Source organism: Juglans microcarpa x Juglans regia, chromosome 1S (genome assembly GCF_004785595.1).
Source record: "Juglans microcarpa x Juglans regia isolate MS1-56 chromosome 1S, Jm3101_v1.0, whole genome shotgun sequence".
Taxonomy (NCBI): Eukaryota; Viridiplantae; Streptophyta; class Magnoliopsida; order Fagales; family Juglandaceae; genus Juglans; species Juglans microcarpa x Juglans regia.
Window position 1 is genome coordinate 192,989 of NC_054595.1, and position 12,210 is coordinate 205,198.

At 32.9% G+C, this 12,210-nt stretch overlaps 1 long non-coding RNA gene across 1 annotated transcript; it reads left to right on the top strand.

Moving 5' to 3' along the window:
* Positions 1–426: 426 nt before the first annotated feature.
* On the top strand, positions 427–11,974 carry LOC121245655. The gene is made up of 3 exons (XR_005936920.1): positions 427–688; positions 8,278–8,283; positions 11,948–11,974. It is a non-coding gene; the product is annotated as an uncharacterized LOC121245655 (long non-coding RNA).
* The last annotated feature ends 236 nt before the right edge of the window (positions 11,975–12,210 follow it).

Consider the following 12,210-nt stretch of genomic DNA (forward strand, 5'->3'; position numbering starts at 1 on the left):
TTAATCTTAGATATTCAAATAGGAAGTTATCAAAAATATCTTTTACATTATATTTATTCACCATACAGGAACATTTACCGTATATCCAAAATATTGCAAAATTATGTTCAACCAAAAAATGGATCATACAATTGGGTGCAGATTTAGATCAACTCCAAAAACAACGTCACAAAAATTTCAATGTTCTCTCCATAAATGCTGTAAATGACGAGAACACACCACTTTGAATCCATAACCAGCAAACTTTACTTTCAGTAACGAAAGAAACAATTATGTAATATTTAGCAGTTTCAGACTTTACTTTCAGTAACGAAAGAAACAATTATGTAATATTTAGTCGTTTTAGACTCTACTTTCAGTAACGAAAGAAACAATTATGTAATATTTAGCAGTTTCAGACTTTACTTTCAGTAACGAAAGAAACAATTATGTAATATTTAGTCGTTTTAGACTCTATTTTCAGTAACGAAAGAAACAATTATGTAATATTCACTTTCCAGACTTGCTTAAACATATAGTTTGTTTAAATCATTTATCAGAGACCTTAGACAATCATAATTTGCTTAAACAATTAAATATATTATCTTCATAGACCTTATCATTAAATTCTTTTCTTCTACACTAGATGTTTATATTTTAGAATAATTTAATACAGGGCAAACGTGCATCGCACGTAAATTCACTGCTAGTAAGATGATAAATCGGTAAATAATAATGAGATAATTTATAAATAGTAGTGAGATAGTTTGAGTTAAAATATTTTATGAGATTTTTGAAAATGAGAGATAAAATGTTGGACAAGAAATTATAAAGTAATTCTCAGAAAAAAAAATATAAAATTAAAATATTGTTATAATATTATTTTGTGTTTTGGATTTAAAAAAATTGAATTGTTGTATTTTGTTTAGAAGTTTAAAAAAGTTGTAATGATTAGGTGATGATTAGATGAAAAAGTTAAAAATTTAAAAATTTGAAATTAAAAAATATTTGTATTTAAATGGTGTTTGAATGCTGAAATAAAATGAAATGAGATGGGTTGAAACCATCTGTAAAAACCAAACAGGGTCTTAACTTATACCATTCACTTTGCTCTCTTGACATGACACTATAATGTGGTATCACGTGACTTCTTAAAAAAATTAAAACCGATATATTCAAAACAAAATGCCGTCCAAGAATACAAAAAAGAGAAAAATGGCCACCTTTTGGATGGATGTTGAGATGGTCTCAATTCATCTCATATCATCTCAACACTCAAGCACCACTCAAACACAAATACTTTTCAATTTTAAATTTTTAACTTTTTAACTTTTTCATCTAATTATTATTTTCAACTTTAGTTAATGGATTTATGTTATCTAATTTTCATTTATTAGGAAGAGCAATTTGACTCTAATTAATTTATCTTGGAATTTGTATGCAAGAATTTAGTATATTGGATTGTAATAATAAAGTATGACACTTAGGGCTATTAATTAGAGCCACGGACTCTAATGTTATTTTCATTAATTTATAAGAGAAATAATATTTGTAATCATGAGTTGTGCAAACATCACGCACTTATTTTGTAAAAAGTGTAAACATATAGGACTCATATGAAAAAGTTAATTTTTTAATAGAAAACTCTACTTTTTTTTAAAATGAGAGTGTATGGTACTTGCATAAAAATATGATAAACTACTATTAAACGATGTGATCCATTCATCATATAATAACTGCTAGTCTTCACATTTAATAATAATGAAGGAAGAATGTTAATATCAAATAATGATAAGAAATAATTATGATAACAATCAACATAAACATATTCTTGATATAGGCTGGACTTTACTATACTAAGTAATGAATCATAAAATTTATAATGATGATCATCTCTTAAAGATAATAATACTGAAAAAGTAGGTCTTATCAAGGGATTTCGATTACAATTACTTTTTGCTCCAGTGATTGCGCTTGGCGATTACTTTGTCATTTGGCAATTTTTCACTTCACTCAGTTTGCAATTCCATTGATTGCTAGGGGTGTTAAAAAAACCGGTAAATTGGACTGGACCGGATCGAATCGGACTGAACCAATAGGTTTGGTTTGGTATCGAATTTGGTTCGATCTGGTACCGGTTTTATTTATCTTAAAACCGGTCGAAATCGGTTAGGTTCCGATTTTTTTTTTCTAAAACCAGACTGGTTCATATATATATTATAATTTTTATATATAATATATAATTATATATAAAATAGTTTTATATTATATGATAAATTACTAATTAATATAAGATTAAAATTTAAAATCTTAAATCATTATAGTCTATTGTCTTAATAGTAATAGTAATGCTATATCACTATATATTATAATATACTATAATATATCATTATATTATATATTATAATATATCACTATAGTCTATAATACAATTATAATATATATTATAATATACTATAATATATGATCACTATAGCATTATATACTATAATATATTATTATATATATTATATAATAAAGTATATTAAAATCGAAAAATTGGACAGGAACCGGTAAAACTGAAAGTATCGATTTAGGGGAGTAACCGGTACGAAATCGGTTCTTGAAAATGCAAAACAGGTGCATACCGGTTCGGTCTCAAATTTTGTCCAAAACCAGATCAAACCAGACCGATTACACCCCCACTGATTGCTACTTAGGAGTTTTAGTCTTGTAATTTGCAAGTATTTGGCCTTGGTGTAGGATTTGCTCTCGGGATTTTATATCCCAACATGGATGAAGATTTGGCTGATCAGTGGGGACGTTTTTCCCTGTCTGATGTTCAAGAGAACAGAGGTTTTGGTACAGGGTCCGTTATTGGATTTCTCTGTTACTCCTCGTGATCATCGTCTCCTATTTAAGCTCTATACAAGGAATTTTTTTTAAAAAATAGGCCTTCAAATTGATGATGCGTAAAGTTTGGCATCCAGAGTATGGTGTGAAGTTTTTTGATTTGGGACATAATCTATTTTTGGCACAAGTTTCTGACATTGGTGATAAGAATGTGGTTCTTCGTGATAGTCCATGGGGTTTTGATAAGAACTTAGGTTTCGTTTATTTTCGCAGATGAGATGAGATTAGTTAAGATTAAAGTTAAAAAATTGAATAAAATATTGTTAGAATATTTTTTAATATTATTTTTGTTTTGAAATTTGAAGAAGTTAAATTATTTATTTTATTTTGTATTGGAAGTTGAAAAAGTTATAATGATTAGATGAGATGAGATGTTTTCTGAAAACAATCGATGCCTACTACTCTTGAAGGAGTATGATGGTAACCTTCAGCCTTCTACCATTGGGATGAATTATGTCTTCTAGGTTTGACTGTATTAATGACCGTTCAAGGATTTGTCTGGCGAAGTTGTTCAATGCATTGGTGAGGCACTTGGCGATGTCGAAGATATTGATCTAGCAAAACATAATCCAGGATGGGGTGCTTTTTCTCGTGTCCATGTTAGTCTAGATATCCGCCAACCATTGTCGAGGGTTAAGAACATTGTTCTAGATCATTCTAACCCAACATTGGTCCAGTTAAAATATGAGCAATTGCCTAATTTCTGTTATTGTTGTGGAAAATTGGGACATGGAGCTAGAGATTGTGATTTGTGGGTGGTTAATAGAGCAGTCTATGAGAAAGATGGCTTTTCATTTGGTGCTTGAATGCAAGTTATGGGTTGTGGGTCTCTTCAAACCAACTGACATTCAACAATGGCAGTTTCTTCAAAGATGATAGTTTATGGTGTCCAGGCAGGGAGGGTTGGAGTGAGTGATGTTGATGAGTAACGGCGAGACATGGTTTCTAATTTTCAGCCCCATTAGAGATGGACGATGTAGAAGTAACTAAGCCCTCGTTTGTATTCAAAACTCAACTCAACTCAACTCAACTCATCTTATCTTATCATTACAACTTTTCCAAATTCTCACACAAAATATAATAAACAATTCAACTTTTTCAAATCTCAAAACAACTTTTTCTAATTTTTACACAAAATATAATAAATAATTCAAATTTTATTCTACTATTCACAGACCATCTCAACTCATTTTAACTCATCTCTAAATCGAAAGCACTCCTAAGTCTGGTTTGGGCATTAAGGGGTATGGGCCACATGATGGGGCTGGTTGTTCTTCTTACTCTACTGTGGGCTTGTCATGAGTTGTGTTGATGTAGGCTTTGGAGGTCAAACTAAGGAACCAGTTACCGTATGGGATGAAGATTCTGTGGTTGAGGAAAAATGAGGTTGACTTGTTTGATCATTGGCAAATGCGTGAGCATATTGGGCAGTGACAATCACTCACACAAATTGGGCTAGATTCAAAGGCTGTTGTGGGTATCTCTGAACTGAAGCTTCTCAAAGACTAGTTGTTTAGGTCTAATTCATTAATGTTCAATTATAGTCGTATAATGTAAATAATGTATAACTTATTAGTGAGATTAATAAACTTGAATATAAGATTAAAATAGTATAATTAGTGTCTAATTATATAAATATATTAATCTTATGTTATAAGATTAATAGTCTTAAATAAAAAGATTATAATTTCATATTATATTAATTAGAAATGTAGCATATAATATATATAATAATAATAATATAAAAAGTATATATAATATAAAAAATTAAAAATATATATGTAACTATCCAGTTCTGTTTAAACCGGTTTTTAAAATATGAAAACGCACAGGTTTAGAACTGGTTTTTATTTTTAAAAACCGGTCCCGTACCAGACCGGTGACAAACTGGACCCAACCCACCGGTTCGGTCCGATTCAACTGGTTTTTCAGTTTTTTCTTACACCCATAATGGTAACATGAACAGTTTTAGATTCTCTTCATTCAGGTGTTGTTTCTCTTGCTCTTAATAAGACTTTTATTGTTCTTATTTCCAAGAAAAAGCATCCTGAAAAGGTTAAGGACTTTAGGCATATTAGTTTATGTAATGTGATTTATAAGATTATTGTAAAGGTTATTGTTAATAGGCTTAAGTCCATTTTACCCCAAGTGGTGTTGGATAGCCAAAGTGCTTTTGTACTGAGTAGGCTTATTACGGATAATGTGCTTATAGCATTTGAAACTATGCATTATATTCGTCAAAGGAGATGGGGTCGGAAGGGGGTAATGTCATTGAAATTTGATATGAGCAAACCTTATGATCGGATGGAATGGAGTTTTCTTGAAAGCATCATGTTGAAACTTGGGTTTGATTGGAGATGGGTGGCTTTGGTGTTGTCTTGTATTAATTTTGTATCTTATAAGGTACTAATTAATTGGATGCCTACTTCTTCATTTGATGTTTCACGAGGTTTGCAATAAAGAGACCCGTTTTCGCCTTACTTGTTTGTTTTATGTGATGAGGGATTGTCTTTGTAATGCCTCAATCCTAGAAGTCCAGAAAGTTAACTTCTGTTACCTAAAATCATCTCCCATAACACATTTATATATACTCCAAAGATTCCATAAAATATAAATTTATTTGTTTAACACAAATATATTTGTTCCTCCTCAGGGACACCAAAAACAAAACCTCAACATAACAAATTAAAATCTCCATAAAGATTAAAAAACATCCATGTCTTAAAATTCAAAAATAACAGAAAATAATAAATCTACTAAATATGACTCTCCAATAATTACTTGTACCATTTGGCACTTATTCTTCTATGATCATCAAATCACGCTAATACTTTTTTAATTTCCAACTAAACCATCACAATTATATGAAAAATATTGTGGAGATAATGATTGAGTTATCAACAAATCAGTAAGCAGAAAACATATACTAATATGTAAATATAAGCATTTACAGAGTTTAGAATGCAGAACAAAATATTTTTAGCTTCAGAATGCAGAATCACAACATGTAATAAAAAAATATCAAAGTGAACGTTCAAAATGTTCATATTAAGAAATATCATTTGGCATTGCATAACTGAGCATCATCATCATCATCATATCAGAGCATCATACCAGCATAGAGACCATATTTAACCCTTGTGGTAGGGTTGTGCATCTGCGGATAGTCAAGTAGAACATAAATCACTTTATCACCAAGGTAGTGTGCACTCAAACAGATACCACTACTATTACCCGTGGCAGAGCCATATATCATTATTATTACTATGGGTATACGGGAACCACCGGAACCGGCTGGGAACTGATCAGACAGCCCGTTGGAGCAAGGAACAGGTCGGACCTGGTCGGGGGTGAGAGGAATTGAGGGAAAACCGATATCGGCAATTCAGAGCCGGTTTGAACCCTTGAGAAACCGCTGAACCGGCCGATCCGATCTATTATATTTTTTTTAATATATGTATATAAAACAGCATCGTCTCACTTAAATGAGTGAAACAACGTCGTTTTAGGACCTGGAAGTTAAAAAAAATAATAATAAAACAGCGTCGTTTGGCTTTAAGCCAAACGGTGCCGTTTCAAAATGAATTAATAACCTCTCATCTTCTTCTTCCTCGTGTTGTCTTCTTCCTCTCTACAACTTTCTTCTTCTTCCATAGCAGATGGTGGTGCGACACGTCTTCTTCTTCCTCAGTTCCTCCTCCTTCACAGAAGACGCTGTCGGTAGACCAAAAACTGAACCGACGCACGTGACTGATATGATCGATTTTCTCTCCCCAAACCCACGGTTTCGACCGGTTCAATAGACTCATGGCAAACGTTGATGGGGTCTCGCTTTGGTGCCGAAACCGATGCCAAACCCATTGGTGTACAACCCTAATTATTATTGTGGAAATGCCGTATATTACTATTATTACACATAGAAGAGCCGTATACCACTATTATTACCTGAGGTAGGGCCGTATACCAATAGTATTACCCGTGGCAATGTGGTATACCTCTATTATCAATTGTGGCGGGGCCTTAATTGAAAAGAACAGAAACATAATCGAAACCAAAACAAAATTAAATATAGAATCAGAAAGTCATGCCAAAGATTTTCAGATGGCACATCATATCAAAACATAATACTGAACGAATTTATATCATCTTCATCATATCAAAAAAAAGATTCAAAGCATCTTCACTTAATCAACGCAAAAATTTTCAGATTCTCATATTCGCTCTTTTTTGCACAATTCAGAAGCATAATGCCAAAAATAAGCTCATGTCTATACTAGTCACGATAAAAAATATTTTTCTCTTCTTAAACGACATTTCATGCGGATGCAAATAAAATCACCAAGGTTGTTTTCAAGTTTTTTTCATAACAAAACATGCACATTTCTCATAAGATCAACCTCAGTCCATTCATTTTATGCAAAATCTAGCATATGAACTCCACTTACTTCAATCTTTTAATTTCTCTGAATTTTTTTTCCACGACTATGCCAAACGAATATCAATCGACACCTATAAAATAAACACGTAAATTAATTAAATCCCTAATTAAACACGCATTTTGATATTTAAGCCTAAGATACTAAAGTAATCCATTTTTTCTGAAGATCTAAACGTAACCCTAAAGTATCACCACCTCCGAAATTATTCGATACCCTTTTAATTTCTCCGACTACTACACTCTAAATTATTTCTGTAAAAAAAAGTGCATGACTAGCTTGTGTAAAATACATCTCCGGTTTATTATTCACTTAACATAATTATAACAAAATCTATTAAAATAAAGCAAATTTTTGAAAAATAAAAATAGACTTGATCCAATTTAGAGCGTTAAAAATAAAGATAAACACTTACTATTTATTATTGGAATTCAATTGTAAATAGAAAATTTAATACCAACTAATATAATTTAAATCCTTAACTAATTACTATTAAACAAAATTTTTGGGCTAATATAAAGTTAGACGAAAATAAAATAACATAATAATTTATGTAATCAAGCTGAGGCCCATTGTAAAATCAAGCCCCACCTAAATTACCCATTCAAAACACATTTGTCTTGGCAAATGTGGGTAGAGGGTAGCAGAGGACTTACCGAGAAAAGCAACAAGCGGCTGGGCGCGGTGGCAAACCACTGTGGAAGAAGAGAGAAAGTGGTGAGAGAGATATATATAGAGAGAGAGACGAAGAGTGAGAGAGTGTGAGAACACGGGAGGCAGATACAAATGCTTACGATAGTCTAATGGTGATTGACCTGGGCAGTGTCTCATGGATGGGCTATGGTGCATAGCGGCATATGGTTGGGAAGCTTCTGTCGTTGGCAGTGGAGCTGCAGCGACTGACTCTATTTTTGGCCTCCTAAAACGAAGGCTCTTGGTTTAAGCGTGGTGACGGTACAATGGTTTGCAGCTGTGTGTTTCCAAAACTAAAAATTGATCTACAATGGCTTTATGGCGGAGGAAGGCAATGAAAACAGTGTCATGGCTTAGACCTAGGTGATAGGAAGGTTGAGGGAGGTAGGTTGATGATGGAGGCTACGGTGGTTAGGTGTGTAGTTTTCTGTTTTGCCATGAAGCGTGGTGCTGGTTTCCATTTGAGGACACGGAGTGGCTAACGGTGATTGAACACAACTGGGCTTTGTGTTTGGGGTGGAGGACGTGCAACAGTGGCTGGTGAAAAAGAAGAAGGGTTGTTGTGCTTGGGATTAGAGGGAGAGAAGGAAGGCGACGTGGGGAGGGAACATGTATGGTGAGGGTTGTGGTGGCCGCACCTTGCTTGATGGACATTTATGGAGAAGGTACGACAACCTTAGCTTGGGGAGTTCTATGTACATGAGGGTATACGTGTGTGTGTGTGTGTGTATAGCTAGGAACCCTAGAGAGGAAAAAGGAGAGGGAGAACGTGCATGAGAAGTTGAGTAGATGGGTTTGGGCTTTTTAGATTAAATTCTTGGGCTTCCTAATATATTAAAAAAATTATAATATGCGGGCTTGGCCTGAGCGCTGTGTTGGGCCTGAGTGTTACAGTCTTCCCTTCTAAAATCTACCAAGAGACAAAATTTGATAATTGGTGTCAAAGTCTACCTTGAGCTCCTGCTATTACTCACTTGTTTTTTTGCATATGATAATCTCTTATTCTGTCAAGTTACTCGTCTCAAAATGAAAGTTTGAAGCAGCTGTTACATATTTATGGGTTGGCTTCTGGACAACAGGTAAATAGAGATAAAACTAAGCTTTTGATTAGTCCTAATGTTGATGAGGAGGAAATTGTAGCAATTATGGCCATTTGGAATGTGCATTCTCTTCAACATCATGATCGTTACTTGGGTCTTCCTTCTTTGGTTGGTCACTCTAAATGTGCTACTTTTAAAGAGTTGAAAGATAGAGTCTGGCAGAAGGTACAAGGTTGGAAGGAACAATTGTTATCGTAGGCCAGGTGTGAAGTTTTAATTAAAACAGTTGTACAGGCATTGCCAACCTATACTATGAGTTGTTTCTTATTACCTAAATCATTTTGTAAGGACTTAGAAGGGTTGTTTGCAAAATTCTAGTAGGGACAATGATAGATTGAATGTAATATGCATTGGATTAGCTGGAAAAAAAAAACTGTGTTCTTCTAAGCTAAGAGGTGGTATTTGAGTTGTTTAACTTGGTTTTGCTTGCTAAACATGGATGACAGTTGACTCAAAACCCTCATTCCTTAATTTATCGAGTTTTTAAAGCTAAGTTCTTACCATAGATTTTCTACAATCTCATTTACATAAGAGCTCCTCTTATGTATGGCGACGTGGCGTAGTATTTGTGTTGCTGAGTCTCTTTTGCAGAATGGGTGCATTTGGTGGATAGGGAATGGTGATAGAGTTAGAATCCTTCATGATAAATGGGTACCAATTTTCTGGTTATCTAGGATGCTCCCTCCTAACTATGTTTTACAAGATGACTCTAAGGTGAAGTTGCTTATGAATTTGGATCACAGAACTTGGAATATGAGTTTAATTCAAGCAATTTTTCCTCCTATTGTTGCTAATGCATTTATTCAGCTTCATATATTTTGAAGAGAATGTGAAGATAAACTTATGTGGAGTGGCATAAAGAATGGTGTATATTCTGTAAAGTCTGGGTATCGTCTAGCCTTGAATTTGTTTCGTTTGACTCTATTGTTAGGGCTGAAAGTTCTCATTCACATGGCTCTTCCAAATTTTGGCGACAGTTTTGGAATTTGAATTTACCAAATAAGGTTAAAAACTTTGGATGGCGAGCTTGTAAGGATAGTCTTCCTACTAAAATTAACTTAATGCAGCACGATGTTCTGTCAAATGCGAGTTGTCCTCATTGTCACTTGGTTGAGGAGGACTATTATCATGTTTTTTGTGGCTATCCAGAAGTTCAAAAGGTATTGGCTGTTCACGGTCCACCTATTTTATCTTGCTTGGAGTTTGCTGTTTGTTATGTAGATGTGGTTTGGGGATTAATGCAACTTAATGTGACTTTAGTTCCTATTTTTATTACTATTTCTTGAAGAGTTTGGAAGTATAGGAACTTGAAGTTATTTTAGAATTCTTCTTGTGTGTTGCAAGATGTTGTTGATGATTGTTTAGCATATGCTGAGAGTTATATTACTCTCAAACAATCCCATTGATTATACAGAAAGAGCTTGTCCTCTCTTGGAAGCCTCCTACTCTAGGTATGGTAAAGCTTCACTTTGATGGAGCTTTGTTTCAATCTTTTGACTATGTTGGTATTGGGGCTATTTTGAGGGATGAAAAAGGTGATGTTCTATTTGCTTTGAGTCGGAAGGAACTTGGGTTGTATGAAATAGATGATATAAAAGCTTTGGTTGCCTTACGGTTCTTCAAATGATATCTAATTTGGGCTTCTCAAGTTTATTACTAGAAGGGGGATTCATGGACAATTATTGAGTCTATTGGTTCACATGAGCCAAACTTTCCAAGGCAAGGTAATCTGATATCTGAAATTCAACGTCTCCTATCTAGATATGCAGTATATGAAGTAGCTCATGTTGGTCACCAAGAAAACGAAGCAACTCACTTACTTGCAAGGGTTGCTCACTTTGTGGATGATACTATTCAGTGGTGGCATCAATGTCCAGATTTTAGTGGTGGCATCATGCTTGATTCCACTTTGTAATTGTTTGGTATTTGACTTTGTTGTTACTGGTTCTATATGAATGGCAATGTTTACTTCCAAAAAAAAATATATATATATATATATATATATTGAAACGTTTTTCCTTTTCTTTTTAGTGGTTTTATAGTAACTTGTATTAATCCAATGCGAATAAAAGAATACTTTTGGTCAATGTGTCGTTTAATAATTTCTTTAATTTATAATTATAGTGATTCATAATTATTATTTAAGCTAATAGGTTTTTCAACAGCTTTAATTGAATAGTTAGTAGGAAATGATCATTTAGAGGAGAAAGTAGATTGTTTATAAATTTTCTTTTTGGAATACAAGGAGTAGTCCAATCTTGCAAATTTATTTCAATATCTAATATATTATAATCCTCCTTATTAACAAAATTTTGCTCTATTAGAATGGACATTGAAGATCTATTTGAATCAGACTTTGGATAAGAACTTCATAAAAAAATAAGTATAGCAAAAATATATATTACAAGAGAAATAGATAGATTAGATCTAGAGGAAACACTACCGGGACCATCCTAAAGCTTTCTAGCATTAATAGGTTGATCAACGAATTTTATTGGCTTACCAACACAAGACTCTTGATATTCTTTATTCTTCCTTCCAGTAGATTATTTTGTTAAAAATTTGTCTTACTGGTTTCTTACTCTTTTTTCCTTAAGGAGAGAAAGGTTTTATCTTATTGATTTCTTACTCTTTTTTCTTAAAGAGAGAAAGGTCAGTTGATCCTGATACCTTTTATATGATTCACAAAGTTCTTTGAGATATTCTTCAATGTCAATAATAGGTGCTTCCATACTTAAATACAAAGTGACTTGTATATTATTAGTAATAACTTTTAAATTTGTGTATTCAGGATGTATGATAACAATGAAATAGCAAACAATTAGAATAGCAATAACTTTAATATAGATATATATATATATATATATATATTTAATAAATTTAATTAATATAGAGACACAGACATAACAAATAGAGATATGGAGATTAATATTTTATGTAATTAGTTATATATATTTAATTTTGTATTTTATTACAAATTATATAATATATAAAGCTATGTTATATTTGTAATACAAACATAACATAGCTTTATGTCAGTCTGGTAAAAGAAATGCATCAAGTAATTTCTGAGGGTCAGACAGATGTTGAATTTCAGATTCGATGGGGAA